Source organism: Salvelinus sp. IW2-2015, linkage group LG9 (assembly GCF_002910315.2).
Source record: "Salvelinus sp. IW2-2015 linkage group LG9, ASM291031v2, whole genome shotgun sequence".
Lineage (NCBI taxonomy): Eukaryota > Metazoa > Chordata > Actinopteri > Salmoniformes > Salmonidae > Salvelinus > Salvelinus sp. IW2-2015.
Window position 1 is genome coordinate 31,833,911 of NC_036849.1, and position 8,626 is coordinate 31,842,536.

The 8,626-nt window shown below is 43.2% G+C and overlaps 1 pseudogene; it reads right to left on the minus strand.

Moving 5' to 3' along the window:
• LOC139028221 (ena/VASP-like protein) overlaps positions 1–8,626 on the minus strand; it is a 72,002-nt pseudogene that overhangs the window by 37,890 nt on the left and 25,486 nt on the right.

An 8,626-nucleotide genomic window follows, 5' to 3' on the forward strand; every position in this document is an offset into this window, starting at 1 on the left:
CAGACAGCCAATTACTCATTCATTCATTATTCAGCTTAGTTCAATGACCGTAACTATAGAGATAAACTATGTCTTACATAACTATGGAGATAACTATGTCTAACATAACTATAGGAGATAACTATGTGACAGTGTGGTGGAGGTCTGTAAAGGCTTGCAGTGTGAAAAGTCTTCCACCAGATCTACATCAGATGTGTAAGTCCATAGAAATGACTAACATTACTAGAACAGACAAATTCCCTCAGACAATGTCAATTGGTGTGTGTGCGTGTGTTTTGCGTGCATGTGCGTATGTGTACCTCTACCTGTTGGTCCTGTAGCTTGACCCCGACRACGCGGAAGGTGTTGTTGGCCGTGTTGTGGTAGATGTTGATGCGGCTGAAGCCCTGCTGGCCCGGCTTGATMGGAACCCACTTCTTACTGGTGTCGTCGTACACCATGACTGAGGCGCGGGCTTGGCAGATACTCTGTTCACTGTGGAGGAGGACACAGGGGTTAGAGGTCACCGTGACTGAGGCGCGGGCTTGGCAGATATCTATAACCAAAGACAGTGTGGTGGAGATGATCGTCTATAACAAGACAGTGGTTGTGAAGGATCTTATACCTAAAGACAGTGTGGTGGAGATGATTCTATAAATTAAGACAGTGTGGTGTGAGAGGGATCTCTAGAACTAAAGAAGTGTGGTGGAGCATGATCCTTATACTAGAGACATGTGGTGGTTGGAGATGATACTATACTTAAGACAGTGTGGGGGAGATATCTCTCATAACTAAAGACAGTGTGGTTGGAGAGGATCTAACTAACTAAAGCGGGGAAATCTTTAGACAGTGTGGTTGGAGATGATCTCTATATACTAGAAGACAGTGTGTGGGGATTCTTAAGATGTATATTCTATAACTTAAGACAGTGTGTGAGAGAGGATCCTCTATAACAAAAGACAGTGTGGTGAAGAGGATTCTATAACTAAAGACAGTGTGTGGAATGCTACAGAAGGTGGTGAGATGATCTCTATAAAAGCTGAGATACTCTTAAGACAGTGGGTGGATGATGATCTATACTAAAAGTGGTGTAGATGCTAAATGACTGTGGTGGAGATGATCTCTATAACTAAGCACAGTGTGGTGGAGAGAATCTCTATACTAAGACGTCGTGGTGGAGAATGATCTCGCTATAACTAAGACAGTGTGGTGGAGATGATCTCTATAACTAAGACAGTGGGTGGAGAGGATCTCTAAACTAAAGACAGATGTGGTGGAGATGATCCTCAAACTAAAGACAGCTGTGGTGGAGATGATTCTATAAACTAAGACAGTGTGGTGAATGATGCTCTAACTAAGACAGTGTGGTGGAGACGTCATATAATAAGACATGTGGTGGAGATGAAGACGTATAACTAAGAACAGGTGGAGAGATCCTATAACTAAAGACAGTGTGGTGAGAGATCTGATCTAAGTGGTGAGTCTATAACTGAAGTGTGGTGGAGATGATCTTATAACTAAAGACAGTGTGGTGGAGATGACTCTCATATAACTAGACAGTGTGGTTGGAGATGATCACTATATATTAAGACAGTGTGGGGAGAATGATGTCTATAACTGAGACAGTGTGGTGGGAGATATCTCATAATAAGACAGTGTGGTGGAGAATGATCCTATAGACTAAGACAGTGTGGTGGAGATGTATCTATAAAACCAAGACACGTGTGGGTGGAGATGATCTCTATAACTAAGCAGTGTGGTGGAGAATGATCCTATAACTAAGACAGTGTGGTGGAGATGATTCAATATACTAAGACAGTGTGGTGGATGATGTCTATAACTAAGACAGTGTGGTGGAGATATTCTATAACTAGACAGTGTGGGGAGAATGATGTCTATAACTAAGACAGTGTGGTGGAGATGATTCTATAACGTAAGAAGTGTGGTGGAGATGGATCTCCTATAATCAAGCAATGTGGGGAGATGAGTCTCTATAATAAAGACAGTGTGGTGGAGATGATCCTATAACTAAGACCAGTGTGGTGGAGATGATCCACTATCAACTAAGACCGTGTGGGTGGAAGATGAATGTTCTAACTAAGACGGTGTGGTGGAGATGATCTCTGATATAACTAAAGCACAGTGTGGTGGAGTGATTTCTATACTAAGACAGTGTGTGGAGATGAATCTCTTAATAAGAAGTGTGGTGGAGATGATCTCTATAACTAAGACAGTCGTGGTGGAGATGATCTCTATAACTAAAGACGTGTGGGAGATGATCTCTACTGCAAAGACAGTATGGGGAGATGATCTCTATAACTAAAGACAGTGTGGTGGAGATGATCTCTATAAATAAGACAGTAATGGTGTGAGGTGATCTCTATAACTAACGACAGTTGTGGTTGGAGATGATCTCATAACTAAGACATGGGTGGTGGAGCATGATATCTATAACTAAGCAGTGTGGTGAAATGATCTCTAAATAAGACGTGTGTGGAGATATCTCTATAACTAAAGACAGTGTGGTGGATACTCTTATAACTAAGACAGTGGGTGGAGATGATCTCTATAACTAAAGACAGTGTGGTGGAGATGATCACTATAACTAAGACAGTGTTGGTGGTGGAGATGATCTCTATAACTATGACAGTGTGGTGGAGGGATCTCTATAATAAGACAGTGTGGTGGAGATGATTCTATAACTAAAGACAGTGTGGTGGAGATGATCTCTATAACTAAAGACAGTGTGGTGGAGATGATTCTATAACAAAGACAGTGTGGTGGAGATGATCTATTAACTAAGACAGTGTGGTGAGATGAATCTATATAACAAAGACAGTGTGGTGGAGATATTCTATAACTAAGACAGTGTGGTGGAGATGTCTCTAAATAGACAGTGTGTGGAGAGATCTTCTAACTAAGACAGTGTGGTGGAGATGATCTCTATAACTAAGAGCAGTGTGGTGCGAGATGAATCTTATAACTAAAGACAGTGTGGTGGAGAGGATCTCTATAACTAAGACAGTGTGGTGGAGAGGATCTCTATAACTAAAGACAGTGTGGTGGAGATGATCTCTATAAACTAAGACAGTGTGGTGAGATGATCACTATAACTAAGACAGTGTGGTGGAGATGATCTCTATAACTAAGACAGTGTGGTGGAGATGATCTCTATAACTAAAGACAGTGTGGCGGAGATGATCACTATAAACTAAGACAGTGTGGTGGAGATTGATCTCTATAACTAGACAGTGTGGTGGAGATGATTCTCTATAACTAAGACAGTGTGGTGGAGATGATCTCTATAACTAAGACAGTGTGGTGGAGATGATCGCTATAACTAAAGACAGTGGTGGTGGAGATGATCTCTATACTAGACAGTGTGGTGGAGATGATCTTATAACTAAGACATGTGGTGGAGAGGATCTATCTAAGCAGTGTGGTGGAGATGATCTCTAAACTAAAGACAGTGTGTGGAGATGAATCTCTATAACTAAGACAGTGTGGTGGAGATGATCTCTAAACTAAGACGAGTGGTGAGATATCTCCTATAACTAAGACAGTGTGGTGGAATGATCCTATACTAAAGACAGTGTTGGTGGAGATGATCTCTATACTAAAGACGTGTGTGGAGAGGATCTCTATAACTAAAGACAGTGTGGTGGAGATGATCTATACTAAAGACAGTGTGGTGGAGATGATCACTATACGTAAGACAGTGTGGTGGGTGATCTCTATAACAAAGTTGGTGGAGATGATCTCTAAATAACTAGAAGTGTGGTGGAGATGATCACTATAACTAGACAGTGTGGTGGAGATGACTCTATAACTAAGACAGTGTGGTGGAGATGATCTCTATAACTAAGACAGTGTGGTGGAGATGATCTCTATAACTAAGACAGTGTGGTGGAGATGATCGCTATAACTAAAGACAGTGTGGTGGAGATGACTCTATAACTAAGACAGTGTGGTGGAGATGATCATCTATAACTAAGAACTGTGGGTGGAGAGGATCTTAATACTAAAACAGTGTGGGTGAGATGATCTCTATAACTAAAGACAGTGTGGTGGAGATTCTCTATAACTAAGAAGTGGTGGTGGAGATATGCTCTATAACTAAGACAGGTGGTTGGAGAGGACATGCCGTTCGGATGATGAATAAAGACAGTGTGGTGGAGATGATCTCTATACAAGACGTGGTGGTGAATGATCTATAATAAGACCGGTGTGGGTTGAGAGTGATCCTTGCAGTGGTTTGGGGTGAGATGAATCTTATCCTAATGACAGTGGGTGAAGTCTTATACTAAGAAGGTTGGTGGAGATGAGATCTCTATAACTAAAGACAGTGTGGGTGGGAGATGAATCTCTATAACTAAAGACAGTGTGGTGGAGATGTCTCTAAACTAAAGACAGTGGGTGGAGATGATCTCTATAACTAAGACAGGTTGGTGGGAGATGATTCTTCTATAACTAAGACAGTGTGGTGGAGATGATCTCTATAACTAAATCAGTGTGGTGGAGATGATCTCTATAACTAAAGACAGTGTGGTGGAGATGAATCTTACGTATAACTAAAGACAGTGTGGATGGAGATTATCTCTATAAACTAAGGACAGTGTGGTGGAGATTATTTCTATAATCTAGACAGTGTGGTGGAGAGGATCTCTATAACTAAAGACAGGTGTGGTGGAGATGATCTCTATACTAAGACAGTGTGGTGGAAGATGATTCTTACTAAAGACAGTGTGTGGAGATGATACTATAACTAAGACAGTGTTTTGTGGTGGAGATGAATCTCTATAACTAAGAACAGTGTGGTGGAGAGGATCTCTATAACTAAGACAGATGTGGTGAGATGAATCTCTATACTAAAGACAGTGTGGTGGAGATGATCTCTATATAAAAGGTGGTGGAGATGATCTATAACTAAAGACAGTGTGGTGGAAGAATCTCTATAACTAGACAGTGTGGTGGAGATGATCTCTATAACTAAAGAACAGTGTGGTGGAGATGATTCTTATAACTAAAGACAGTGGGTGGAGGTGATCTAATAACTAAGACGGTGGTGGAGAGGATCTCTATGCTAAGACAGTGTGGTGAGATGATCTTATAAATAAAGACAGTGTGGTGGAAGATGATCTCTATAACTAAGACAGTGTGTGGAGATATCTGATATAATAAGACAGTGTGGTGGGAGATGATCTATATAGCTAAAGACAGTGTGGTGGAGATGATCTCTATAACTAAGACAAGTGTTGTGAGATGATCTCTATAACTAAGACAGTGTGGTGGAGATGATCTCTATAATAAGACAGTGTGGTGGAGATGATCTATACTAAGACAGTGTGGTTGGAGATGATCTCTATAACTAAAGACAGTGTGTGGTGGATAGGATTTATAACTAAGAAGTGTGGTTGGAGTGGATCTCTATAACTAAAGAAGTATGGTGGAGATGATCTCTATAACTAAAGACAGTGTGGTGGAGATGATCATATAACTAAGACAGTGTGGTGGAGATGATCTATAACTAAGATACAGTGTGGTGGAGATGATCTTATAACTAAGACAGTGTGGTGAGATGAACACTATACACGTATCAACTAAAGACAGTGTGGTGGAGATGATCTCTATAACTAAGACAGTGTGGTGGAGATGATCTCTATAACTAAAGACAATGTGGTGGATGAGGAATCTATAACTAAAGACAGTGTGGTGGAGATGAATCTCTAATAATAAGACAGTGGTGGTGGAGATTATCTCTATAACTAAGACGTGTGGTGGAGATATCTCGTATAACTAAGAAGTGTGGGCATGGATCTCTATATAAAAACAGTGTGGTGGAGAGATCTCTATAACTAAAGACAGTGTGGTGGAGATTCTTATATAAGCAGTGTGGTGAGGATGACTATAATAACTAAAGACAGTGTGGTGGAGAATAATCTCTATAACTAAGACAGTGTGGTGGAGATGATCATATAAATAAGACAGTGTGGTGGAGATTGGATCTCACTTAATAAGACAGTGTGTGGAGAATAAAGATTCTCTATAACTAAAGACAGTGTGGTGGAGATGATCTCTATACTAACACAGTGTGGCTGGAGATGATTCTATAACTAAGAAGTGTGGTGGAGATGATACTTCAACTAAGACAGTGTGGTGGAGATGAGCGTCTCTATAAGTAAAGCAGTGTGGTGGAGATGATCTCTATAACTAAAGACAGTGTGGTGGAGATGATCTCTATAACTAAAACAGACGTGTGGTGGAGATGATCTCTATAACTAAAGACAGTGTGGTGGAGATGATCTCTATAACTAAGACAGTGTGGTGGAGAGGTCTCTCTAATAAGACAGTGTGGTGGAGAGGATCTCTATAACTAAGACATGTGGGGAGAGGATCTCTATAATAAAGACAGTGTGGTGGAGATGATCACTATAACTAAAGACAGTGTGGTGGAGATGATCTCTATAACTAAGAGACAGTGGGTGGGATGATCTCTATACTAAAGACAGTGTGGGGAGATGATCATTACTATAATTAAGAACAGTGTGGTGGAGATGATCCTATAACAAGACAGTGTGGTGGAGATGATCCTAATAACTAAAGACAGTGTGGTGGAGATGAATCAATCAGAATGGAAACTCTATAATAAAGACAGTGTGGTGGAGATGATCTCTATACTAAGACAGTGTGGTGGAGATGATCTCTATAACTAAAGACAGTGTGCGTGGAGATGATCTTATACTCAAAGACAGTGTAGTGGAGATGACATATAACTAAGACAGTGTGGTGGAGATGATCTCTATAACTAAAGACAGTGTGGTGGAGAGGATTCATATAACTAACGACAGTGGTGGTGAGAGTCTATAACTAAGACAGGTGGTGAGATGCTCTCTATAACTAAAACAGTGTGGTGGAGATGATCTCTATAACTAAGACAGTGTGTGGAGAGATTCTATAAACTAAAGACAGTGTGGTGGGAGATGCTCTCTATAACTAAGACAGTGTGGTGGAGATGATCTCTATAACAAGACAGTGGGTGGGGAGTGAATCTCTATAACTAAAGCAGTGTGGTGAGATGATCTCTATAACTAAAGACAGTGTTGGTGGAGATGATCTCTATAACTAAAGACAGTGTGGTGGAGATGATCTCTATAACTAAGACAGTGTGGTGGAGATGATCTCTATAACTAAAGACAGTGTGGTGGAGAATGATGGATCTCATAACTAAGACAGTGTAGTGGAGATGATCTTAATAACTAAAGACAGTGTGGTGGAGATGATCTCTATAACTAAAGACAGTGTGGTGGAGGTCTGTAAAGGCTTGCAGTGTGAAAAGTCTTCCACCAGATCTACATCAGATGTGTAAGTCCATAGAATGACTAACATTAACTAAACAGACAAATTCCCTCAGACAATGTCAATTGGTGTGTGTGCGTGTGTTTTGCGTGCATGTGCGTATGTGTCTCTACCTGTTGGTCTCTGTAGCTTGACCCCGACCAGCGAAGGTGTTGTTGGCCGTGTTGTGGTAGATGTTGATGCGGCTGAAGCCCTGCTGGCCCGGCTTGATTGGAACCCACTTCTTACTGGTGTCGTCGTACACCATGACTGAGGCCGCGGCTTGCGATTACTCTGTTCACTGTGGAGGAGCACACAGGGGTTAGAGTCTACCGTGACTGAGGCGCGGGCTTGGCAGATACCTCTGTTCACTGTGGAGGAGGACACAGGGGTTAGAGATCACCGTGACTGAGGCGGGGCTTGGCAGATACTCTGTTCACTGTGGAGGAGGACACAGGGGTTAGAGGTCACGTGACTGAGGCGCGGGCTTGGCAGATACTCTGTTCACTGTGGAGGAGGACACAGGGGTTAGAGATCACCGTGACTGAGGCGCAGGGCTTGGCAGATACTCTGTTCACTGTGGAGGAGGACACAGGGGTTAGAGGGTCACCGTGACTGAGGCGCGGGCTTGGCAGATACTCTGTTCCACTGTGGAGGAGGACACAGGGGTTAGAGGTCACCGTGACTGAGGCGCGGGCTTGGCAGATACTCTGTTCCTGTGGAGGAGGCACAGGGGTTAGAGGTCACCGTGACTGAGGCGCGGGCTTGGCAGATACTCTGTTCACTGTGGAGAGGACACAGGGTTAGAGGTCACCGTGACTGAGGCGCGGGCTTGGCAGATACTCTGTTCACTGTTGGAGGGACACAGGGGTTAGAGGTCACCGTGACTGAGGCGCAGGGCTTGGCAGATTACTCTGTTCCATGTGGAGGAGGACACAGGGGTTTGAGGTCACCGTGACTGGGCGCGGGCTTGGCAGATACTCTGTTCCTGTGGAGGAGGACACAGGGGTTAGAGGTCACCGTGACTGAGGCGCGGGCTTGGCAGATACTCTGTTCACTGTGGAGGAGGCACAGGCGGTTAGAGGTCACCGTGACTGAGGCGCGGGCTTGGCAGATTCTCTGTTTCACTGTGGGGAGGACACAGGGGTTAGAGGTCACCGTGACTGAGGCGCGGGCTTGGCAGATACTCTGTTCACTGTGGAGGAGGACAACAGGGGTTAGAGGTCACCGTGACTGAGGCGCGGGCTTGGCAGATACTCGTGTTCAACCTGTGGAGTGAGGACCAGGGGTTGAGTTCACCGTGACTGAGGCA